Below are 27,213 nucleotides of genomic sequence, written 5' to 3' on the forward strand. Positions count from 1 at the left end.
ACCAGGAAGCATGTAATTAAAAAATTATAGAAGACTCTTTTATAGGAGAACAACCCTCTCCCATTGTACTTCTGGGGAAAAGGGATATCATAACCTATCTCTTTTATCATCTTAAGAATCTGAAGCAAGAAGATCAACAACAGAAAATATGGATGATATTGGTTGTACAGATCAGTTTATAAATTGTAAATAAATTTTAAAGGAGTACGTAACAAATATCTACATAACAAGATCTTATAATCATTTTCTGTCAATACTAGTTCTGTTCCTTTCCACATTCCTCCATATCAATAATCAATCTTCCACTGAAATATTATCTCAAATATCTGATTTCTATTAATGCAACTAAGTAAATTTATTTCTGACATTAACAGAAGAGAGATAATGTTTCCTATCAGACCTTTCAGCCAGTAAGAAATAAATAGGTTTTCAAACTCTATTATCTCCTAAACCACTGCATATTTCTCCAGTCATCACTGAACCGCCTCATAGATCTGAAAAAATTGAAACACTGTGTGTGGTTGGGGGGGGGGTTTAAACCCACCCATCTTATTTATCATCTTGGAGTATGCAATTATTGTAGAGAGTCTGATCAGAGAGTGTGAACAAGTCAACTCATACAAATATCATTCGTCTTCTAATTCCAGAGGAACCTTTGATTCATTTTAGAAGATCGATGTAAAAGGTGATAAATCTGGGCTCAGTTTATACTTGGATGTGTTCTAAACTGACAAAATGTATATTACTGAAGGCATCTTTTAGTTATTCCCCCCGCCACACACACACACACACCTGTTATCATAGCACCACAGTAGTAAGAGGCAACAGAGTCCATGTATCACTAAGGTCATTTCTTCCAACAAGAACTAATCTGGAATCATAATGCTTTATTTACCCAAATACAAGATGATGTTGAATTTAAGACAAGCCCCTTACAAAATAAAGGTTAAATACAGGCCATTTCTAGCATGAAAGAATTTTGGGAAAACTTAGCCTTGGATTCAGAATCAGGTAAACACAGTAGTATGACCTGATATTAGGCAAAGCCACGCATAACCGGGTTACATTTGTGTTTATATAACATTTATGCAGCTGTGTTCTTGGAGGTTTATACTGCCAGATAAACTTCTTGGTTGTTATTTGTCAGGTAAAAATCAAACAAGAACTGTGATTACTTACTACACTGCACTGAAAAGCTACCAAGGTATTCCTCCTAACTTGCTTCCACACAACCGAAAAATTGGGAGCACACACAGCTCCCAAACCTGGGTATAACACAATTTTTGATTGTGTGAATGACCTCTCAGTGTGACACTTCCACTAGCCTTTTTTCAATGGTAATAATATAATGTGTACCTGTAACAAACCGAGAAGTGTTAGCATTGCTGCAGAACAGAGACAGCTATCTTGATTGTCGTTGTTTCTCTCTCTCTTTTTTTTTTTAAAAAGAGAGACTACTTGTTGAGTGGTCCAGTACAGAACAAGAGTGCATAGCCAAATAATTCTTTTATTAAAAAAATCTAAAGATTCACAGAATGATCCGTAGGGGTAGAGAGAAAGGAGCATAGTAATAGCCTTCCAGCTGATCATGCATGATCTTACAACAGTCTTAATATGATCAGCATTTGAAGTTGTGGAGTACAGAGGTGATAGCACTCCATAACCCCACCCTACTCTGTCCATGAGTATTTATTTGTTTATTTGTCTCTCCGGGTTACCCCAGAGACCAATCTGGCTGCCGCATTCTGAACTAATGGAAGTTTCCGAGCTACGTATAAAGGCAGCCCCACATAGAACGCATTGCAATAGTCAAGCCGGGAGGTTACCAGCTGATGCACCACTGTTCTGAGGTCATTCTCCTCAAGGAATGGGTGCAGCTGTTGATTCAGCCAAAGTTGATAGAAAGCACTCATGGCCATGGCCTCCACCTGAGATACCAGGGTGAGGCCTGGGTCTAGGAGTACTCCAAGCTGCACACCTGCTCCTTCTGGGAGAATGTAACCCCATCCAGCACAGGAAGATCTAACTCACCCCTCGGATTCTGAGCCCCCACAATGACCACCTCCGTCTTGCTTGGATTAAGCTTCAATTTGTTCTCCCTCATCCAGCCCGTTACTGCCTGTAGGCAGGCATTTAGAGAATGAGTGACATTTCCTGAAGATGAAAGGGAGAAGTAGATTAGGGTGTCATCAGCATACTGATAACACCCAGCACCAAATCTCCTGATGACCTCACCCAGCGGTTTCGTGTAGATATCGAAAAGCATTGGTGACAGAGTGGAGCCCTGAGGGACTCCATATAACAACTCCCATTTTGAGGAGCAACTGTTACCAAGCTCCACCATCTGGGATCTACCCAAGAGATAGGAGCGGAACCACTGCAAAGCAGTGCCTCCTATCCCCAACTCCCCCAGGCGACCCAGAAGGATACCATGGTTGATGGTATCAAATGCCACCGAGAGATACAAGAGGATCAACAGAGTCACACTCCTCTGTCGATTCCCCAGTAAAGGTAATCCATCAGGCCGACCAAGGCTGTCTCAACCCCATAGCCAGCTCTAAAGCCAGTTTGAAATGGGTCGAGATAATCAGTTTCCTCCAAAACCACCTGGAGCTGGTTGGCCACCTCCCTCTTGATTACCTTGCCCAACCTGGGGAGATTGGAGATTGGCCTATAACTATCCATCGCTGAGGGGTCCAGCAAAGGCTTCTTAAGAAGAGGTCTAACTATTGCCTCCTTCAAACTATTGACCCATTCCAGTCACCTACTCAGCTGCTTCATCCCCTGCAACTCCTCGGTATTACAGGGGGCCGTCTTAGAAGCAGGCCTGGAGGGACGCTTAGGAGCAATCATATCTACTGCCTTGGTGAGTTCTCTATTCTAGGTTCCCACCAGGGCATTGACAGAATCACCGGCTGCACCAACATCAAAACCCTCCAAGGCCTTTTGGAAACGTACTGGGTCCAGCAGCCTTTTTGGGTGGACCATCCTAATAGGTCCATCACCCCTGCAGGGGTGAGTTGTGACCGTGATACCAACCTTAACCAGGTAGTGGTCCATCCATGACAATGGGGTAACCACCGGATCCCCCACACATGGAACACCCCCCTGATCCGAACAGAAGACCAAATTGAGTGTGTGGCCGGCAACATAAGTTGGTTCAGAAATTAATTGGGATAGGCCCATAGTTGTCATGGCTGCTATGAACTCCTGAGCAGACTAGCCAGCCCCAAAGTGGATAATGAAGTCCCCCAGCACCAAAAGCCTGAGAGACTCCAACACCAACTCCGCAACCAGCTCCGTCAGCTCAGTTAGGGAGTCAGTTGGGCAGCGGGGTGAATGGTACACCAACAGAATTCCCAATCTATCCCTAGTTCCCAGCCTCAGAAATACACACTCAATATAAGTCAGCTGTCTCACAGGGGCCCTGGTAAGGGATATGGTATTCTTATGGACCACAGCCACTACACACACACACACACACACACACACACACACACACACACCCGCCCACTTCCCCTAACCTGCTCCACAACAGAATAATCTGGAGGGAGAAGCTGAGCCCACACTGGGCCACTCGCCTCCCCCAACCAGGTCTCAGTTATACATGCCAGGTCAGCTCCCTCGTCCATGATCAAATCATGGACAATTTCGGTCTTATTCTGAACTGACCTGGCATTACAAAGGAGCAAGGTCAGGCTCTGTGGGTAGTTGGTGCTGCTCCCCAAGGCCTGAGAGTTGTCAGAACAGTTGGAAGTAGAAATAGTTACTAAATTACTAATTTCTCTTCCCCTGTAATGGCCAGCTGTTCTGCCAGCGCGAAATCTTCTATTCCCCACCACTACAGCAATAGTTGCCCCAAGGCTGCCAGGCACACCCCCTGCAACGGCTCCCTCAGGAGAGCCCAAACACATCTCATCAACTAGGCCTGGCACAACTCAGGGCAATAAAAACAGCCCTTAACCCGAACCTCCACCCACCCATGATACAACCATCCCCCAGCCCTCAGTCTCACCCTGAGGGCCCGGCCCCAAGGACCGGCCCCCTTTGGTGGCTGGTTTCGGCAGCCGCCTACAGGCAGGCCGCCGGTGTGTCTTCAGTAACTTATGAGCCTCTAACTTCCCAGCAGCCCCTTCTGCCACAAAGGACTCCTGGCTGACACAGGTGTTAAGTGTCAAGGTTTTCCTGAAGGCAGCAGCCTATCAGGCAGCTCCTCATCCAGGCAATAGATGGAAAAGTAAACCCAGAGGGGCCAGATGTAAAGTCCGAGCAGGGGAGTGGGAGGGAGAGACAGTCAAACCCGTTCCTTCGTTAAGTGTCATGGCTTTCCTGAAGGCAGCAGGCTGTCAGGCAGCTCCTTATCCAGGCAACATATGGAATATTTAAAGACGATTTTGTTATTCCCCTTACGACATCCTCTCTCATCATGTCAAATTGGCCCAGTTCTTCAGCCTCCAAGCCTGAGAAGCTCAGTTACAGAGTAAGTATATCGTCAATATCCTCCGCCATGAAGACAAATAACTCATGCAGCTTTTCTGCAGTCTCCTTATCCTCTGTAGTACTCCATTTCATGCCCTCATCATCTAAGGGTCCAGCTGCCTCCATGGCAGGCTTTCTTCTTCTGATATATTTAAAGAAGTTTTTCTTTCCCCCTTAACACTTCTAGCTATATGCTCCCCAAACTCTCTTTCCCCATCCCTTATTGTCTCCTTGCATTTCTTTTGCTAGAGTTTGTGTTCCTTTCTGTTCTCTTCATTTGGGCAGGATTTCCATTTTCTGAAGGAAGTCTTCTTCCTTTTTATAGCTTCCCTGCCTCTACTCATTAGCCATGCTGGCGTCCTTCTGCACTTGGTGGTACCTTTCTTCCTTCTTGGTAGACATTCCAACTGAGCTTCAGTTATTGTGGCTTTAAATAAGTACCAAGCTTTCTGGAATTATCTAATCTAATCTTTCCCTTTCAGCCCCCTTTTCCCCCAGTCCCCTCATTTTTGAAGTCCAAGGCATTTGTGTTGGACTTCCTTGGCAATGCTCCATTTGAATATAAGCTGAATTGGATCACATAATGGTCACTGTTCCCCAATGGTTCTACAACTCTATCTCTCATCAGGTCCTGGGCACACCACTCAGAATTAAGTCCAAGGTCACCTTCTCTCTGGTTGGTTCTGCAACCAACTGTTCTAAGCACAGTCATTTAGCATGTCTAGAAATTTGGCCTCTCTTTCAATACCTGCTCTGTCAATACTGTGGCTGCATTTGCATGTAATGGGGGACTGTAGTTGCAGGGACCTGCGATTTCCTTACCATTACATCCAAACATGTGCACCTCTGGTCCTCAGGCATTTATTTATTTATTTATTTGTTTGTTTGTTTTTGTTTATTTATTTATTGTTGCATTTATATACCGCCTTTCGTTAAAAGACAACCCCAAGGCAGTTTACAAAAGTTAAAACATACAATAAAAAGACAATAAAAGTATTAAGCTAAAAAATATGAAAACAAACCAAATTTAAAATCTATAAAATACAAGCATAAAAACGATACAACAGGTAAAAACACATAGAAGCAGCAGTAAAAACGATTATGTAAAAGCCTGGATAAAAAGCCAAGTTTTAACAAGCTTTCTAAAAGCTGTGATGGAGGTTTTGCTGTGGAGATTCCTGTTTGAACCCTCAGTTGATCCAAACCAAGGGTAAACGGAGCCTCTGTTCTATTCAAATACAGCACTGGAGGCTGCATTCAGCTGGACTGGAGTTGAGGAAGGAAGCTCATCCTCCCCGACAGGCTGTGCGGGCTGTCCTTCAAGCAAGAAAGAAGCCCTCACAGCCAGTTCCCCATCCTCTCTGCAGTCTCACTGCCTGCAGAGAGGACAGTCTCCCTGTCATCTGAATGCGGACAGGAGAGTGTGGGTGGGGAGTGGAACTGTGGGTCCATTGGACCTGTGGTTCCACGTGAGGTGAAAATGCTGCCTCTTTCAATAGAATTGCTCCTCTGCCTCCTAACTGGGACTTCTTGTGAGAATTGAAACTGAAGAAATGAAGTAAATTCAAATACTGAAATGGGTCACTACTCACTTCAGGCTCATTTGTGATCATTGTGTTTGACTTGTGACAAATGCCTAATTGAACGAAATAGCGCCTTTTCACCCATTTTCCCATTCTCCCACCCGGAAATGAATGCATACTCCATTACACATCACTACTCACACCACAAACCATATCCTGGAGCCCATGACATTTGCTTAACCACATTTCACTCAGCAATCACAATTGAGGGAAAGTATCATCTCGTCCCAAGCTAAACAAATATGGTTTGAGTGCGGAGGAAATGAGATATTCCTGCAATGAAAAGTATAACCCAGGGTGATATAGACTGTATGCAATACATGGTAAACAGATGTGCATTTGTTGTGCAAAACCTGATCCAAGGGAAAGAGCTATTGTTAAAGGCAGATACTGTGGTTACTCCTACTGGAAAAGAAGCTCACATCTTTATATTACACAAATAATATATATGCATGACAAGGTTCACTGCATTGCATCAAGGAAAAACTAGGTATATAAATAACAGCAAGACAGCTATATCCTATATAATCACACATTTATTTTTACTCAGTTCCACCAAAATTTAGTTGCAGCTACATAGAAACAATAACTGGTGAAGTGAGGAGATATGCCAAGATGAATAAAATAAAATATCCAACAATACTAGATTTTTTTCCCATTATAGTAAAATAAGAGTTGCAGCACTGATATTTAAGGAGAATATTTAAAAACAACCACCACCACCACCAAACAGTGGCCCTTCCCAATGGCACCTGGCGGGCCACTGTGTGAAACAGGATGCTGGACTAGATGGGCCTTGGGCCTGATCCAGCAGGGCTGTTCTTATGTTCTTAAATAGATCAATTGCTGGAGAAAAACAGTGAACAAGCTCATAACCAGCACCACTGCTCCTCTATAAATGAACAATTCGATCTTAAGTGTCCTTTTTAACATTCACAGTTTACTCCTTTTATCTTTTTTTTTTTTTTTAAATAAGAAGCTTATTACTCTTCCGGATGCAGTGTTCCTTATGACCAGTAGAGTTTAAAAATGCAATTGATGTCCTTGTCAGCAATACATCATGAATTTACCAAAGGGATTGCTTCCATCTGTAAAATGAGGTCCAAGCTACCAGTATTTGCATACTGCATGTTAAAAATAACTTGGCATTATTTCAGGCAGAGAAAGCTAAAGGATGTGGAGCTTACAGCTGTAGGCCTTCTGTATTTTAATGTACCATTTCAAACTGAACAGTAGGGTTTTGAACAGCAGTTCAGTCCAGTCACTTACTTGGTGGCTTCAGAAATCTATACAGAAGGTCTTGCTCTTTGATTTAGTACAATTCCTTTTCTGACAAGGTGATGGAAAGAAGTAAGGCCAGGGTGAAGAATCTTTAAACTGATACTACAAATATGCCATGCATACAACTGGAAGTCCCTGGTGAGGTTTTTGAAAGATAAACATGGGACAAGAATCACGCCACTAAGAGAAGGTACTTTGATTGATTGTTAAATTTATACCCTGCCTTTCATTAAGAAAATCCCAAGGTGACTCACAATAAAATTTAAAAACACGATTACAAAAAAGACACATTAAAATGTTGAGCTAAAAAGTATAAAAACAAATCTGATTTCTTTAAAAAAAATTTTTTAAATTAAAACACAAGCATAAAAACAGTACAAAAGACAAGAAGCAGCAGTGGAGACAATCATATAAAAGCCTGGGGGGAAAGCCACGATTCGATGCATTCTAAAAACTGTGATGGAGAGTGAGGAGCGGATACCCACCGGGAGAGCATTCCAGAGTCTGGGGACAGCAACAGAGAAGGCCCTGTCCCAAGTGCACAACAACCTAGCCTCCCTCATTGTCGGCAGCCGGAGCAGAGCCTCCTCAGATGACCTCGTCAAGCGGGCAGCAACACTTGGGAACAGGTGGTCCGTCAGGTACCCTGGGCCCAAACCGTTAAGGGCTTTAAAGGTCAAAATCAGCACCTTGAATTGAATCTGGAAACGAACTGGCAGCCAGTGCAACTCTTTCAGAATGGGTGTGATGTGCTCCCACCAGGCAGCTCCAGATAACCCTAGCTGCCGCGTTTTGCACTAGCTGCTGTTTCCAGATATTCTTCAAGGGCAGCCCCACGTAGAGCGCATTACAGTAATCCAGCTGTGACATGACTAAGGCATGGGTAACTGTGGCCAGATCTGCCTTCTTGAGAAAGGGACACAGCTGGCGCACTAGCCGAAGCCGTGCAAAGGCACCCCTGGCCCCCGCCTCCACCTGAGCTTCCAAAAGCAGAGCCAGGTCCAGTAGTAGCCCCAAGCTGCATACTTGCTCCTTCAAGGGGAGTGCAACCCCATCCAGAACCGGTAAAATCTCCTCATCCTGATTGGCTCTCCTACTGACCAACAGTACCTCCATCTTGTCCGTATTCAATTTCAGTTTATTAGCCCACATCCAACCCATCGCAGCCTCCAGCCCCTGATTCAGGACATCCACTGCCTCCCTAGGATCAGGTGACAAGGAGAGGTAGAGCTGAGTGTTATCCCCATATTGCTGACAACTCAGTCCAAGTCCCCGGATGACCTCTCCCAGCGGTTTCTTGTAGATGTTAAACAGCATGGGGGACAAGACCGAACCCTGTGGGACCCCACAGGCCAATGGCTACGGAGCCGAGCAGTAGTCCCCCAGTACCACCTTCTGGACCCTCCCCCCAAGAAAGGACCGGAACCACTGCAACGCAGTACCTCCGATTCCCATACTCGAATGGCGGCCCAGAAGGATACCATCGTTGATGGTATCAAATGCTGCCAAGAGGTTCAGAAGAATATACATCCTGTTCCAACCAGACTATGAACCTGAAGGATTCTAAGCCAAACCAGGGACTGACCTTGAACTAGAGGCACTCAGCAGCAGATTGTTGGTTGAAGTAAGAGACTAACTCTAAGCATGCTCTGAAAACTCAGGAAAGACAGATGTTCACCTGAAGCAGTCTTGACTGAGCTCTAATATACTCCAGCAGGTCCTGATAACTATCTCACTTCTCAAGTGGTTGCAGGGCATTCAATTTGCTTGAAGCCTTGCACTGTGGCAGTATTGACCCTTCAGGAGGCAAACTAGCTTGACTTATGGGTGATCGGATTCAGGTTCTGGAAGGTCTGAGATGCCCTTTCTGGATTAGGATCCATGTAACTCATCCTTTACAGAGAGGTCTTTCAGGTGCCCAGATCTAGCAGTTTGAGGGGCTGTGAAACATCCTGGAATAATGGTCCAGGTTTAGGGACTTGGTTGTCACTAGTAAAGGGGACTAGGAATCAGATCACAACACTAATTTTTTGCCCAAGTCTCCACTAGGAATGTGCATGAAATGGATTTTGCAATTTGTTTCAAGCTCGAAACGAAAGGCAAAATGGCCAAAATATTTCACTGAAACAGCAGTCAAGTCAGCTGTTTTGATGAAACAACTAGAAAAATTCGCGTGTTTCAGCCAAAGGGAACACTGGGATCCTCGCAGGATCCTATGGAGATTTGGGGGAAAGGTTAAAATGGTTTAAAATCACCTGCTTGCCCATTCCTTTTGTGGGTTGTGTGGTAGGTAGCACCTATCCCTAGGTGTCCCTAGGAGCTACCCATGGGGAACAATGGGGTGTTCCCAGTTTCCCCATTGTTCCCTGTGGCCAGAACAAGCTGCACTCACAGTGCACACAATTTGCAATGCGTTTTGCAACACTGCCTTGAAAAACACTGCAGAAGTACAGAATAAAGGAGAATCTGTCCCACCTGACACAGAACACACATTTGAAACACAGTCCAAATGGCCAAAAAAGAATAACTGATCCAGAATCCACTGCCAACCACAGTCCTGTGCAGCAGTAACATCATTGGCACAAGTTGTTCTCTCACACACAACTATAACTCCTTACATTACTTCCTAGCATTGCAACAGCTGCCACAGCAGCACCCTTAGCAGCAAGCATAGCCATAAGCTCAACTAGAGCAACTTCAGCCATATTTTGACTGGTAGAAATCAAGTTGATACAAATCAAGTTGATTTGTATGATATCAAGCCAACCAAGAGACAAGGAGATCACAAGCCAATCAGAATCCAGTGCCAAAACTAGTCAGCAATTGGTTAGCTTGTTATCATAGAAATCAAGTTAAGGAAAAAAACAGACCTCCAAAATGGCACTCAGAATACTCAAAACGATCTGACTCTGAACAGGGTCGTTCCGTTCTGAACCTGAAACAGGCTCTTCATTTGAAGGGTGTTATGTTTTGAGCTCGGTTCATTTCAAGTCAGAACGTTCCAAGCTCTGCAGTTCCCTACTGCAAAGTCTTCTTTAGCTTGGATATTGATCTGAGCTGAGGTGGTGGGAATTGGGGGCTTTAAACACTTACCTATAATTTGAGGCAGGTTTTTCAAGATGCTGAAGTTCTTCGCCAACCCTGGCTCAGGAAAACCTTGCCACCAATTCTAAATCCCTGTTTTAGATTAGAATTCCCCTCCTGTTCATAGAATCTTTATCTAATACATCATACTGCACTATAGCAAAATCCAAAACAAACAGAATAATTCTCAACAGAACATTATATATAAAAATAAAAGATATCGAGCAAAAGGAGTAGCATTTCACTATCCAAAATTGTTCAGGTATGACGCCTTTGAATCTATGGAGCTGCATTTCTTCCTACTGAGTTAAAAGTATTTGTGGATGCTTTTTAATCCACTCAGTCAATACTCTAAAGCAGCTGAGCTTCTGTGACAGTGGTTTCATCATGCTTGACCAAGCTCAAAATCTCTAGGATTTGCACTCAACAGTCTTTGGGTGGCAACATTAATACCTGTGACAGGAAGGCTAAATGAAAGAATTTGTGTTCTTCTTTCCCACACTTCTGTCTCCTCTAAAGGGAGAGAGTTCCATGGTCCTGATCTAGGCACCCTTTTGCTCACCCTTAGGCTGTGTGCTTTGTATACAAGTGCAAGGGAGATTATTTGCCACTGGACCATTTAGCTGTCAGGTTTGAGAGCACTGATTATTTGCTAGAGACAGGGGGTGGTGTTTGGAATGGGGCTAGCCTACTGTGATCAGATTCTCCTCCCGCAACGGCACGTGAAAGAACCTAGGTAGGTTCTTTCATTTTGTCCAATATATAGAATTTCTGATCTTCTAGCAAAACTATGTAACTTTCCCCTACAATCAGGCTCTGTATCAGAGGCCTGGAAACTAGTCAATGTAAGTTAGGTTTTCAAAATGGGATCCAGGGGGGATCCAGGAAACAACAGAGCAGTTAGCTTGACTTCTGTGCTGGGTAAATGGATGGAAAGCATACTTCAGGACAAAAACATCTAGTATAACAAGTGTTGCTGAAGGAGAACCAGCATGGATTCTGCAAGGGCAAGTCTTACCTTCTGGAGTTCTTTGAAGAATGTCAATAGGCATGTGAATAGAGGTGATCTGGTTAACATACTATACTTGGACTTCCAAAAGGTTTTTGACAAAGTTCCTCATCGAAGACTCTTGAGGAAACTTAGCAGTCATGGGATAAGGGGATAGGGTCATGTGTGGATTGCTAACCGGTTGAAGGACAAGAATCAATGAGTAGGAATGGAACTGTGAAACAAAGAGTTTTCACAATGGAGGAAAGTAAGAAGTGGGGTCCCCCAGGGATTTATACTTGGACCAGTACTCTTTAACTTATTTATAAATGATCTAGAATTTGGGGTAAGCAGTGAAGTGGGCAAATATGCAGATGACACCAAACTACTTAGGGTAGTGAGATTGTGAGGAGCTCCAAAAGGATCTCTCCAAACTAGGGGAGAGGGTGACAACATGGCAAATACGGTTCAATGTAAGCAAATGTAAAATGGTGCATATTAGGGCAACCCCCCCCCAACTTCACATATACACTAATGGGGTCTGAGTTGTCAGTGACTGACCAGGAGAGAGATCTTGGGATAGTGGTTGACAGCTTGTTGAAAGTGTAGACTCAGAGTACGGCAGCTGTTAAAAAGGCAAACTCCATGTTAGGGATCATTAAGGAGGGGATTGAAAATAAAGTGCTAATATTATAATGCCCTTTTACAAATCAAAGGTGCAGCCACATTTGGAGTACTGTGCACGGTTCTGGTCACTATATTTTAAGGACATTGTAGAAAATGTGCAGAAGATGGACCTGGAGCAGCTTCCTTATGAGGCAAGCCTACAGCATCTGGGGCTTTTTAGTTTGGAAAAGAGGTGACTATGGGAAGACATGATTGAGTTGTATATAATTATGAGAGAGTGGACAGAGTGAAAAATTTCTCCATCTCTCGCAACACTAGAACCAGCTGTTTTCTCATGAAACTGATGGCCAGGAAATTTAGGGTCAACAAAAGGAAGTTCTTTTTCACACAGTGCATAATTAATCTATAGAATTCTCCACCACGGGATGTAGTGATGGTCACTAGTTTAGATGGCTTTAAAAATGACTTGGAGAAATTAATGGAGAGCAGGTCTCTCAATGGCTGCTAGTCTGAGGACTACAGGGCACCTCCAGCCTCAGAGGCAAGATGCCTCAGAATATCAGTTGCAGGGGAGCAACAGCAGGAGAGAGGGCATGTCCTCACCACTTGCATGTGGGCTTCTCAGAGGCATCTGGTGGGCCCCTATGGAAAACAGGATTCTGGAATAGATAGGCCCCAAGCCTGATCCAGCAGAGCTGTTCTTATGTTCTTATGGCATTTTATCTACAGTGTATGCAGACGTTATGTTCAAAGCATTTGAAGGAGCCTGTACCCAAGTGTACAAACACCTGTATGCACGTGCAATATAATGACAGAACAGGGTTTGTGGGTTGTCTTCCTCGCCCCCGCAAATGCTGCTCATGGCAGCACCATTCGAGTCTGATGCCATTCAGAAACTGTTCCTACCGGCATGGAAAGTCTCCCTGTCAATTGGAAGAACCATATGGAGAGGGCTTGATTTGTTGCTATGGAGATGGAGATAGGGCACCATAAAGTGGCTGTTTTAAGAAGCCTCCACATGAGGGGGGGGAAAAGACTTATAATATGTACAAGGCTTTAGAAGTAGAGAGACTGAGTGACAAAGGGGTAGGGCAAAGAGAAACAGATAAATTTATTTATTCAGTACTTAAGCAAATAAGGTTTGAGAATTTGTCCCTGTCGGGTCATCAATGACCCACTGCCTTTTAATAATGTTGCAATTTGACTCATCTGGTCTCTGCAAATGAGTGGCCACAACATTTGAATGAAGAACGTTAATGTTTCTTAATGACTATAGAAATTTCTTGAATGGGCAATTCATGTGCAGGGGTTGGGCAGAGATGGTGCCTGGCAGGTAACTGTGTGAGAGGGTGCAGTTTTCTGGTTGGAATGTGGGGAGAGAAAAGCCCTGTCCACACATTATGTTCAATGCACAACCTCTGCACAGTGTATATACATACAGGTCTGTATGCATGCATGGTTATTCACATTCTATCTTCAGTGCACAGAGAGCAGTACAATTCCTACCTGTATTCTTCATCTGCAGGAGCCTGTACCCAGGTTCACTTTTTAAAGAGACACATCTAGAGTCATTCACACAAAAACATGTACAGCATAAGACACCTGTGTGCACATACAGCATGAGTCTCTATAAGGCTAGAGAAATTCGAATTTTCTCAATGGAGACATTGTCTTCTAGTTAGGTGCTTGCTTTTGCACTAAAGTAGCAACTCATGGGACCCTGAGCCAGATTGGGAACATGGCACAGAGAGAGGGAGTGTTTAACCATGTGTTTCCATGCCATTTCCCTGACAAAAACTCCCACCACCACCCCGCAGCAGCTACTTAACTTTGGAATTGGCTTTCATGAGGAAAATTACTCAAGTATTCCTATTGAAATTAAAAGGCACTGCTTCACTTGACATTTTAATTTCACTGGAACTATCTGAGTAACTTTCCTCATCGTGTCAGTCAGTGCCATTTATTATGGCACTTCCAAGGTTAAATAGACATTCTGAGGAGGGGACTACTTTCTGCGGGGAAACAGCACAGAAGAAAAGGGTTCATTCCTCCGCACTGCATTCCTGATCTGGATCGGGATCCTACACAGCTGCTAATTAGCATAAAAGCAAGCACCTAACTATGTAATGATTCATTTAACATGGTGGGTGTTCAAGCAGGCTCTTCTCCCATGGTAAAAAATATATAAGGGATTGCACGACAAAACAGCAGCAAAATGGGTGAGACCGTGCAAAAATAATGGTAATAATAGCAATAGGAATTGATAACACTCCCAAAACATACAGCACTATAATTTTTTTGTGAAAATATCAATTATTATTATTATCCATTATGCTGTACTCTTATAATAATGGATATTTTCACAAAAAATTGATAGTGCTGTATGTTTTGGGAGTGTTATCAATTCCTATTGCTATTATTACCATTATTTTTGCACGGTCTCACCCATTCTTCTCCCATGGTGGCAGCAGCCTAGCCCCTTTGTCCCCTGAGATGCTTGCCACACCCTCCATCCCGGGTGGTCCTGCTCTTCCGACACCCACCACCACTTTCCTACCGCTTGGAAAAGAAGCTGATCAGCCAGCTCAAGGTCAGAGCCCGAGCAGTAGGAACACTGTGGAGCACTAGTGAAGGCAGGAGCACAAGAGTAGGCAGCAGGAATACAGTGTAGGGCAACAAGAACATGGCACCATGGAGAGACAGAGGTAGAAGCGGGCTGGCAATAGCATCCCCAGTAGACTGTGTTCCTTGAAAGCCTTGGGACACCACTAGCTTTGCCCCTGCCATTTAGTGTCATGTCTATTTTGGTCCTGGGAATACAGCCTTGGGGTGCTGCCTATTATTCTCTGAAGGGGTCTTCTGACTGCTGAAGGAGTGCCTGTTTGCCTCTACTAATGCCCCAACCGTATATTTATAAATAAGGAAGGCAACATGAATCTCCATGACATTTTCATCCAAAGAAAGCTAAACCCAATAGTGCTGCTTGCAGAACTTCTCTCTGCTCAGTGAAACAAGCAACATTACTTGACCTTGGGCAAAATTCAGATTAAATCCTGGATTTGGGGGGATTTGCACTACTCAAAAATTAAATATTTCCTAGCTGAAATTCCACATATCCCCTGGATCTTAAATTAATTTATTTGAAAAGAAGAATCACTTCACACATTACACTTCAGCCCTCTGGTATGGCCTGACTCTCTCGGCCACAAGAATTGTGGGCTATTCTGCAGTTCCCTCTTATGACCTTCTGCCCTGGTGATGCAAGAATTGAGGAGCAAGCATCTGATTTGCAGGGCTTCCAGGTAAAGCCCTACAGAAGCTGATACTAAAATTGCCCATGGGAGATGCAAATGACTTATTCAAAAGCAATTTGGGTATGCATGGCCTGTGATTCAGAGGAGTAAATGTTTGTGGTAACGCAGTATATACCCTACTAGTATAAGCAGGTCGCCCCAAAAGAAAAGGTGTTTCAAAACAGTGGAAGCCTACAACCATTCACAGCCTACTTTCAGAATTAATAGAGCTTATAAACTAATAGTCCATCAGCTGTGATATCTTTCCAATAATTCAATTTTACATAAAAAGTGCATGGCAAATAATCCATTCAAGATAATTGAAACATTTATTTAAGTGAAGGAGCAGGCTTGAAATGTCAATATTTTAGCTACAAGTCAGCTTTTGTGAAACATGACTGAAGCAGACTTGGTCATCGATTAAATATAGACCCTTGCTCTTGAAAGCATACTCTTTTCACCTTCTTTCAAGGATATGTTGCCAGTTAGTCACAGGTAATGAAATCCAAATCCTCCCTGATATAGTAAAGAGTCATAGACGAGATCTTGTGGGCGCCCTATCCTCCCAGTTTCCTAATTATACCTTCTTTTTACCAGCACTGTTCAAGCTGTAAGCAGAAGGGCTTCTCTCCAAATCCACTGCTTACAGAAGGACTATTCCCTACAGCAACTAGAAGCCGGTTGCTAATAAATGGATCTGTAGCTCAGTGGCAGAGCACCTGCTTGGCATGCAGAAGGTTCCAGGTTCGATCCCTGGCACCTCCAGGTAGTGCTGAGAAACAATCCCGTCTGAAACCCTGGAGAGGCGCTACCAGTCAGTGTAGAAAATACTGAGCTAGAAGGACCGATGGTCTGACAGGCTAATAAAAGTAGCTTCCTAATGAAGGGAGGACTGCAACACAAAGCTGTAATAAGCTTCAGCGGCAGGTTGCCCCTTGTTATGCAAAGAAGGTTGTTGAGGAATGAACAGGGTGGCCGACTCTCTTGCAGCATAGTGAGCATGCTCCTGGCAGCCGACGCGTTGGCCACTGTCCTTGGTTGATGACATCAGCTGGTGGCCAAAGTTATCAGCCACTAGAGAGAAACAGTGCTGGTTCCCAGTCGAGGGGACATTTTCCCTGGAACGCAGCCACCCCTTGGCTTTCTCTGGAGGGGACCAGGCAAGCATGTTCAGCAGAGGCCACACATCCCACAAGAGATGCAACACCGATGAAGATTATGCCGTCGAGTCAGTGTTGACTCCTGGCAACCACAGAGCCATGTGGTTTTCTTGGAATACTGCACTTTCTCCCATGTAGTATGAGATGATGCCTTTGCCGTTGTCACTGAAGTGAGCATCTGCCTCCAGCACCTTCCTTTATCACTGCTCCCTGATATAGGTGACTACAGATATATATTTACTAGGCACAGTCTGGGAAACACACCAGTGGGGATTGGAACTAACAGCCTCTTGCTCCCTAGACAAGCTGCTCCCTGCTGCGCCACCGCAGCTGAGGCAGTATTTTTAAAAGAGTTGCTCACTGATGAGGGGCCAGCTAGTGATGAGGGCTCCCACTGGCCAGAGAGCAACTCCCAGACAAGTCTGGACAGCCTGGCTTGAGAGGAGAAAGGGGTTAAAGGTGAAGAAACTTCATCTCCAGAGACTGAGGCTCATTTGGAGCCTTAGCATCAGAAGCTTTAGGTTGTGGGCTTCAAGGTGTTCTGAAGATGGCAGCTCAGGTATAAAGCCTCCCCCGCTTCTGATATTCTCTCCCAGATTGCCCGCATGTTCAATCCCTCAGTAGTTTAGTTAGTGGAGGACTACATTAAAGTCTCCCATATTTTTATTTCAAAATAAATATATCCAAACACATATTTTTGCTGAATAGCAAAGGGAGGTTTGCAGTTTTCTGTATGAAAATAAGAATATAAGTTAAGAAGCTTAAGCAGTGTTGAGGAATGCCTCTTTTTACATTGTTCTCCGTTTTGTTTTCCTGTTGTGCAAAACTCTCTCTTACTCTTTCTCTCTCTGGACTTTAATGGTATTAAAAGTTTTTATACTAGAGATATGCTATGTTTTTATTCTTCACTTAAGACTACACACTGAACCTGGAGAAGTTTGTATACTTGTCCAAATAAGGAAGATACTTACTCCCTCCCCCTCAGCTTGGCTGCAGGAAAAACCTTTGGCTGAGCTACACAGAAGCCTCTCTGCAAGGATGCAGCTCTATGCTCTGCCCTCCTCAGTGTGGAAAATGCTGGCCAATAAGTTTTAAGGATATATGCCTACTTGTTAGCACTAACTTAGCAGAACTTGGACAATATGAGTCTATAGAAAATAAATTGTGGATAACAAAGAGTGCAAAATAAACTGTGTCTAATGCAGAGTCACAAATTTAACATTTTTTGAGAGAGGGTATGGTTTTAGGTCAGAAAAGTGTGTGTATGATCTACAAGACCATCTCCTCCCATATGCTCCATTGTGCTGTACTCTTATAATTAGAGCAATGAAGGGCGATTTCATGATACCACTATCTGTGCACCAAGTTAGAAGACCATTAATACATGCTTACTTGGTGACTGACCCATAACTCTCTGGTGCAGGGAGCTCTAGAAGGTGCATTGAAGATGAACCAAGCAAGCATTCCGCATCCCAGCATGTTTTGCATTCCTTGGATGCAACTGCCTTATTTATTTACTTACTTACATTTTATATCCCGCTCTTCCTCCAAGGAGCCCAGAGCAGTGTACTACATACTTAGGTTTCTCCTCACAACAACAACCCTGTGAAGTAGGTTAGACTGAGAGAGAGTGACTGGCCCAGAGTCACCCAGCTATTTTCATGGCTGAATGTGGATTTGAACTCGGGTCTCCCCAGTCCTAGTCCGGCACTCTAGCCACTACACCACGCTGGTTCCTCCTTAACTACAAACATCTTCTCTGTCTACTGATAAATATAAGTATAAGAGAGGAAACAGCCCACCTGCCTGCTTACCACCACAAGAGCCAGCCAGGAAATGATGATGGTGGCAGGAGGTGAAGGAGGAAGCAGAGGAGGGTGGAGGAGACAGCGAGTGATGGCAAAGCAGGGGGGCAGCACTGAGGGACTAGTGCCATCCCCCAGATAAGAATGGCAAGAGGCAGGGGTTGGGGGGGACAGTGGGGGGACCATGCAGTGGGTGAGCAGTGGCAAGGGTGACAGGCCCTTGGTGGTCCCGCTTTGCGTTCTTTGAACCTGTCTGCCCAAACACCTCTGTCCCACTTCCTTCTGTGGGTTCATAACTCTGCTCTTTCCCTTGGAGACTCAAAGCCCAACATCCTGTTGACATACAATGCATGAGTAGAGCATGGGGAAGGAAGCGTGGTGTGGCAGCCCTCCCTCCATACTTTCATAGGGTCTTCTGCACAGAGCCTGATGCATACAACTCGTACATGCATAGGCGCTACCTGTGTAATGGGGAGCCCTGAAGAGCAAGGTTCCCTAACCTGAGCATTTGTGAAAAACTGTGGTACCTTATTTTCATTCTGCAACACACAGTCTAAAATGAGATTTTTAAAAGAAATCTCATTACAAGAAATCAGATGTTATTTATTTGCTCTGCGAAATCCCTGGCACATTTTTCTGAGTGTTGCATAAATAAAAGGAAAGTGAGTCATATTAAGGATACTATTGTAAAGCTTTACACATTTCTTGCTAAAGACAATTTGCTTACAGACTGTCTGAAGGAGAAATAAATAAACGCACAAGGGGTTTGCCACCAGCTGCCTCATCCATTGTCCCCCCGCCCACAAGCAACCTATATGTTCTCTAAATAAATCATGGCATTACACATACTGTGATCAATCACAGCCCCTACAGTCAATAGCTTCTCATTAGGGAGAACTTGGAACAAGTGTACTGGGATGCACAGCAGTCAAAGCACACATCTGAGATGGAGGCTAAGGCCTGATTCACAAGCCACTTGTGCTGCGTGGGTGACACTTCCCTGTGCCACATCTCCTGCTGCTCTCATAAAGCACATGAAGCTGCCTTACTGTATACTGAGTCAGACCATTGGTCCATTCATCTCGCTCAGGATTGTCTGCTACACAGACTGGCAGCAACTCTGGTCTTTCCCAGTCTTACCTAGAGATGCCACAGATGGAGCCTGGGACCTTCTGCATGCAAAGGATGTGCTTTACAACTGAGCTGTGCCACCCAACCTCCCCAATTCTTCCTCCAGCACATTTTATCTGTGTGATGCAGCACCCCTCTTGTCTTCTGTGCTGCCCTGACCCAGTTGTTTTCATTTCTGACTCACTCACTCAAGACCTGTCCCGGTCCCTCAGTCCTTCCACTCTTGTTTCAGACATCTTCCCAGCCCACCCTACCTGTATGGACTGCTTTTGTAGAATCAACCATGGATTGTCTCCTGACTGCAGATCATTCTCATTCCTCAATTAGATGGCTTGATCTGGCTCTTTTGCTTTGTAGAAACCAGTCAGATATTATCACACGTAACTATACTTTCCGATTCATCAGGAGCTCATCCCACAAAAGACCCAGATCCTCATCAAGAGGCCCGAATCCTTGCACATCCCCTCCAATTCATCCCCTCTAATTCATAGTACCAGGTTTCTCAATGGTGATCAGTGAGTGGTGGAATCATCATAGCCCTTAGCAATGATACTATAAAGAAGTGCAGTACAAGAGTTATTTGTTGTGTGCCACTGACCTTTCAGCAGCAGTGATGCTTTACAGGAACATAGAAAGCTGCCTTATACTGAGTCAGACCATTGGTTCATCTAGCTCAGTATCGTTTACACTGATTGGAAGCAGTTTCCCACAGTTTCAGGCAGGAGTTTCCCCCAGTTCCATCTGGGGATGCCAGGGTTTGAACCTGGGACCTTCTGCATGCAAGCAGATGGTCTACCACTGAGCTATGGCCGCATCAGAAAGGTTCAGTTTCAATGAAACTGCACACATGTAATACGCGCACACACACACACACACACACACACACACCACTTTTCAGGCAATCGGGGTTCCTACATAATAATCTCAAGGGCTCAGAAGTTAGCTAGGCCAAAAGACAAAGTGTTTTGGGTTTTTTTGGTCACCCCAGTCTAAAGCCCAAGGCAGACATGAGGAGCAAGTCCACTATGGATCTCCAGTGAATCCTTTTGGGACAGAGAAACAATGAGCCCTTTCTCATGATCACATGAGAGGGCTTGAGGATGGGTGGCAGAGGAGGCAGCAGAAGTTCACTTTCCCCACAAACAATCGGGGTGGGGGGTCGACTGGGCAGGTCAGGATGAGCGGATCACGTTTCCCTACAGTCTGCTGCTGCCCCAGGCAGCACGGAAGTGCGAGGGTGAGGATGCACGGTCCTGGCCCTTGGAAATCCCACAATGCACTGTGCAAGTGTGCAGTGCATTGTGGGGATTCCTCCAGTGACAGCTGGGAGCCTGCTCCTGTGACAGTGCTGTCTGGGAGCAGCTGGTGCTAGTGTAACCCCCACCATTACTACCAGTACTATTGGCAGGCTCCCTGAACTGGCAACTAAAGGGTGTATGATCTCCCCTCCCCCTTCTTAATGGATTACAGAGCGTGCTCAGAAGGTCCTTAGCATCTTCTAGAGTTTTCAAGCCCAGCAGGAAGCTCCTGACCAGAGAAGGAAAGAGAGATTCTTTTATGAACTTGCTTATATGTAACAGTTCTTCTTTGGGCAAGATTTGCACACCGGTTTGAGATTCTGGACTGGCTCACCAGACCTCATTGCACTAGGGGTTCATCATTTTGGCTGCTCACCCACGGGACCTTCAGTATGGACTATGCAGGAGCACTGTTGTGATAGTTCCCTTAGAAGAAAGAGACTGGGGTTTGGTTTGGCTTTTATTTGGTGGCCCTATGGTGATATTGTATGTATGTTTTATGATTTTCTATTAATTTGTAATTGGGTATTTTAAGTTTACCTCTATGCATGCTTGGCAAATACGGTTCTAGAAAGAAAGAAAAATGTAAATGTTTATAAACCCTTGAGTTTGGCATTAGAAATGGTTTTTGGTTTTTGTTCTCTTTCTCGCAACCACTGGGAAATACATGATAGATAGATAGATAGAACAAAAAAGAAAACCCCATTTCCTAAGTAAGAGGGGTTACACTAGCACATGAACAATTAGTCTGAGCCTTAATTTCAGCTGAATGGTGGGCTCTGTAGATGAGATTGCTGCCGTAGTGCCAGCAGGAAGCACTCAGCTCCTAGCGGTTCTCACGGGCAGCCAAGCCTGTGTTTAGCTGCTCCAACCCAGTCTTGGCTGCTCCAGAGAACAGCCTCAACCAGCTATCTGTTTCAAGGAAAGCCTGCCTAGGCAGAGTGCTGATTGGCCACAAAGTTGCTTCTCATTCAAATTCCCCCCATCTCTGTACTAATTCCTGGAAGGAGATAAATCTCTCTCAGACTTAAATGATTTCCCTGGAATGTCTAGATCTGTTTAACACAACTACTTCCTAGTTAAGAACTAGAGTATCTCACAGCTTTAGTTATTGCACAAACACAATATATTCTAGGCCAAGATCTCAGACACCTGCTCTGACTTCCACCATCTCTCCTGCACTACCCATCTCTATAGGGTCATCTAAAATCAACTGCAAAGAGAAACAGGAAAAGGAAGCAGACAGGTGAAGAAATTAGGTGCCCACTCAACTGGCTTTGTTACTGTTTTGTTTAAATAGGCAAAGGTGTCTACTGCACCTTATTAATAATGTATACTGCTTTGGGAACTCCAGTCAAAAACTGCAACAGAAATCTAAAAAATTAGATAAATGTTATGAGTAAGATAAAGGCTTATAAGTTTTTTCTACAGGACCTCACCTCTCATTCCAGAAGAAAAACTCATCTTTTACTGTAGTTCAACAAGCTTCTTTACTGCTATGCAAAACACATGCCTTAGAAACCAAAAGGAACCAGAAAATACAGTCCAAAGGTGGAATCTAGCTCCAGTCCATAACAGAAGGTTCTAATATTTAACTCTTTAATGGTCAAGTTATTGCTACTTGTCAAATGAATCCAGAAGGTGTTAGCTGGCAATACTCTTTATTCTATTACAAGATGATAGGAACATCACCTTGTTATCACCTTGTCATCACACAATCAATTCAAGTCCTTTTATTAAATACACACACACAAAAATCATCTAATCAGTTAACCTCTGGAAAATTTGATTGTAAGGTTCAAGATCGGCCTTTTTATATGTAAAAATCACACAAGAGGTATTGTTCATAGATATTTTAAAACAAAAGGAAAAGCAACATGAAAGCAATTTCTTTTCCAGCAGATTCTGAGATGGATGGCTTTCTAGAAGATTTTTATGAAGTTATTTGGTGCTTTACTAATGCCTCCAGTACAAACATTACTGGAAATATTTCAGAAAGGAACCATACATTATGAGTCAAGCATTAAGATTTTGAAAGAACACAGCAGGTTGCAATTGTGATGACTTTTGCCCCATATCTCCCCTTAATATGGATTGCCAATGTGTTAGTTGAACAAAGAGAGTCACAAGAAAACAGGAAGTTTTCCACACCCATCTTTTAGCCTGCATCTCCTCCGGAATGGAGGAGGTGCATTCACATTTTGGCCAGATTGACACCTGAAGTCCCAAGGAGCACTTCACACACAATTTGGGTTTTTCACTACATGTTAGAATGTAGCCCAATTTATATCCGGAGTTTTAAAAAAATCCACTTTTTGCGTCTGGGTTTTTTGGGCAACTTCGAACTCGCATAAAAGCCTTGCAGTAAACCTGTGGTAAACCCTGCTGTCTGGGAAAGCTTCAGGCCTCTTAGGAATCTACTTCTAAACCACCATTTTCCTGAACTTGGGTCAGGAGAGGCAGCTGGAAGCACAAGCTCACAAAGGGAGCGATTGAACCCGCAAAAGGTTAGTGCCAACTGAAGCTGTCCTATAGTTAGCAAGAGTAATCCCCTTAGGAGCAAAGCCATGAACAGCTAGGGGAGCACTCAGCATTCAAGGCTCGAGCTCAGCCCTGGAGTGGTATTGCTTCCATTATTGAGGTTTTGGGGGCAATGGAGGAGGGTCAGAAAATGGGACAATGGCCTCACTGGAGGATGCCGAGTTCTCAGTGCTCTAGGACTCCTTTGAAAGGATGGCCGGCTCTGGCTGCTCTGGATTTGAAGGATCTGGAGGCCTGTCATTGGGACTGGGCCAGTGATGCACCTAGGTCATTTGAGAGCCCAGATGTGAAGGGCTTCTGAAACCCCTCCCCCCATCACAATGGTGAGGGGTGAGGAGAAAGTCCCCCCCCACCTTTTGCACACTTAAAAAATGCTGCTGGGTGGCGTCAACAGCACTAGCTGTGGGGAGGATTGGAGGGGGGTCAAGGAGGGGAGGATTCCCCCCATTGCCCTCCAGGGTAGGAGGCAGCGAGCTCCGTTCAGCTCCGCTCCCTTCTCCCAAGTGACGGCCTCTTGCCTCTCTACTGAGCAGCCTTCCTCCACGTGGAGGAAGCAGAGAGGCAAGAGGCTGTCACTTGGGAGAAGGGGGAGGAGCTGCACGGAGCTTGCTGCCTCCCATCCCAGAGGATAATGGGGGGGGACTCTCCCCTTCTTGCTGCCCCATGCTCCTTGCAAATGCCGCCGCCACCACACCCCATCCCACCTTCCCCCGGGTAAAAATCTCCTTAAAGGGGAACTCTTCCCTCCCCCCCCACCCTCCCCGCAGCTTGTGCCGCCACCGCACACGCACAGCAGCAGTTTTGGGGGGTGGTAAAGGTGTGCTGGAGCCATCCAGTGGGGTGGGTGCAATGGCAGTGGCGGGGTGGTGCGGAGTGACTGCAGGAGCCCCCAGACCTAGGAGGCCATGGGCCAGAGCCCCAAGGTCTGGGGTAAGAGCCCCTCTGGGACTGAGGATCCTTTCTCGGTCAGGCTCCTCTTCCTTCAATAAATACTCCTCTGGGTCAGAGTCCAGGTGAACCCTGACACTCTTTCTGATATAAAATACAGGATTTTCTCAACAATCCAGTCTTTATGCATTCTCTTTCCAACAGTGACCAACTCTATACTTCCAGGAAGTCCGTAAGCAAAAAAATTTGCAGTTTGCCTTTTCCATTATTTGTCCCAGAGACATGCCACCTCTGAATATGGAGATTCTGTTGGCTATCATGTTTCTAGCCATTGACCAATCTATGAATCTGTCTGATCCTTTTAAAAGTCTGGTAAACTAGTGGCCATCTTCAGGCAGTTTCATACGTTAAGGATGCATTGTGTGAAGTACTTCCTTTTTAAAAAACCAAACAGCCTATGTTCACAGTTCAGTTACAAGCAACATAAATTCCTAGTTTTATGCTTCTTCTCCTGAGTAAACTTGGGCAAGGCGATCCTAAGTTAGCGATGAGATTGTCCTAAATGTCACATTTGTTTTGCAGTATGAAGGGGTAGACCCAAGGGTCTTACTGACACAACTACAGCTATCTTCATTGTCACTAACAAACTACATTAGCGCATCTCAAGAGAGCAGCTATTCATTTGTGTCTGACTGCAATTTAGATAGCTTGCAGCATTCCCAACCTTGAAACTTTTTTTAATCATCAATTTAATATTTCCCCAGGCCCTGACAGCAACTCAAAAGATGAGTGATTGTTGAAATCTATGCATATATCCAAAAGACCTTCACTGAGGTCAGATTAAAAAAATGTTACTTTCAGGGATTTCTTAAGTGTAGTTGCTTGTATCATTTTTGTCTCATAAATCACCTAGGATGACAAATGAAGACAAAAATGTACAGACACTGAATGAAAGCAAAATGTTTTTAAAATCGTACCTAGATGAGCCATTTCTGTAGTTACAGGAATACCTAATTTGATGCTACAGTTGCCTTGAAAGCTTTGTAAGCAACATTCACACTGAGAATGCTTTTGTGTGCTTTTTGCTCAAATGAATTCATTAAAATATACCAGAAAGTGCAGGTCTGCTCTGAAAAGTGACTGTTAGAAATGGCCCCATGGGGTCCCACTTCTATGGTCTGTTTAGTGTATAAGTAACTATATGCCTCCCCAAGCACAAGCGCACACAGACTGAACCCCAGCAGTGCAGCAAAATGAGTCTGGGATTTGCTATTCAAGGTGTGAACTCACTTAAAATTGCAATATGCAGTGAATTTGCTCACTATAGCCTTGATATTTCCCATAACAATCAATGTCAGAAGTCCTCAACAACAGACAGAAATGCCTAAAGGCCACTGTCTGAATGTATGGAAGAAAACAAACTTAAGCCAGCAGTTTAATCAGAAGAACTGATTTTACATGCAGTATAAAAATTTGGCAGAACTTTCAGAAACGAACATCTGAATATGGAATTCACATATTCAAATTCAGATTTCAGAACAGGAAGTTTACTTCAGAATTTGAAATTCAAATGTATACCTGCTGGTTATTAAATCTCAAAATATAAATTGTTTGTTCTAATACTAGTCCTATGTGCTTTCAGAAAATGCAGATTCCTTTTCAACCTGATCCAAATTTGACAATATCAGATTTGGATTGTATGTGTTCTGGCAATATCAGATCAAATTTGGAATTCGAATCCAAATTCTGACTTAAATCCAAATTTTTCCCCATAGTGGAGGTACTCGTGGTAATTCGTGGGGATCTTCCCCACTACACATTGAGAGAAGTCTATCTCTGTATGCTGCTGGCTCATCTGGCAGTGACTCAAGAGCAAACCTTCTCTGTAGTCGCTCCTAGGCTGTGGAATGTGCTCCCTATAGACATTTGTGGTGTAACATCTTTGCCAGCCTTCAAAAGAACCCTTAAGACACATTTCTTCCAGGCTTTTAATAATCTCTAAATGTTCTAAATTTTTAAATTGCTATTTTTAAACAGATTGTTTTATTTTGTTTTTCTTGTGTTTATTTTTGTGCATCACCTGTCCTAGGGCCTTTCGAGTCAGGTGGTATATAAATTAAGAAAATAAATTAAAAAAAAAAAAATAGTTGCCAATGGCGGGGGGGGAATCATCAGAAGTTATCGGTTGGTCCTAGAACCTGAAGTCTTGCCACAAATATGGGGAAGGAGGTCAAGGCCTCCTCATATAGCAAAGCTGAAGATAAATGTCCAATCCCCTGGTTTTGTATGATTTGAAAAATATTTTTGTAAACAATGGCTAAAAATTGCGAAATCTGGCTTGTTTCAAGCCAGAACATTATAAAAACTACTGAAATTGAAGGCCCTCCATGGACCATCTTTCCATCAGAATGTGGAGGACTCTGCTCTCTGCCTTCATGAAAAGCAATAACAGCAGGCCCCTCTGCCCCTTTATTTCTGGAATGGATAGGCATAGAATCATGAAATATGGCACACCTGAAGTCCACATTGGAGGACTGTAATTTTTCCGCCCCAAAGCTATGGGTCAATCCTCTGATTTTTGGCAAATCTTTGAAAACATTCTTTAAAACTGGCTAAAATGACAGAATCTGACTTGTTTCAAGTTTACAAAAAGTTCTGGATCTGAAGCCCCACCTTGAACCATAATTCAACTCCCATGTGGATGAAAAAAAGATATTCCTTTGATTTTATATTAATGTTTTTATTCCCTGTTGTAGGAACAGGCAGTCCTTTTAAAAGGGGGTCAAAGGGGCTTAATAGTATTCCACACCTTTTAATCCCTTAATGCCCACAGTGAAATAAGAGCCTCCCCATCTCTGACAGTTTTTTAAAAAGTCTTTAAAGACACATCTGTTCACCCAGGCTTTTAACTGATACTGTTTTGATTGTTTTTAATGTTGTTTTAGAATATTGTTTTAAAAAATTTAAATTGTTGTGTTTTAAATTTCTTATTTTTGTTTTTAATTAATGTTTTAATGTTTTATCTTGTTGTAAACTGCCCAGAGACATAAGTTTT

At 43.9% G+C, this 27,213-nt stretch overlaps 1 protein-coding gene across 8 annotated transcripts in view; it reads right to left on the minus strand.

The window, feature by feature from the left end:
- PDE4D (phosphodiesterase 4D) overlaps positions 1-27,213 on the minus strand; it is a 990,732-nt gene that overhangs the window by 737,967 nt on the left and 225,552 nt on the right. The window lies entirely within an intron of this gene.

The sequence above is a fragment of the Hemicordylus capensis genome, chromosome 2 (genome assembly GCF_027244095.1).
Source record: "Hemicordylus capensis ecotype Gifberg chromosome 2, rHemCap1.1.pri, whole genome shotgun sequence".
Lineage (NCBI taxonomy): Eukaryota > Metazoa > Chordata > Lepidosauria > Squamata > Cordylidae > Hemicordylus > Hemicordylus capensis.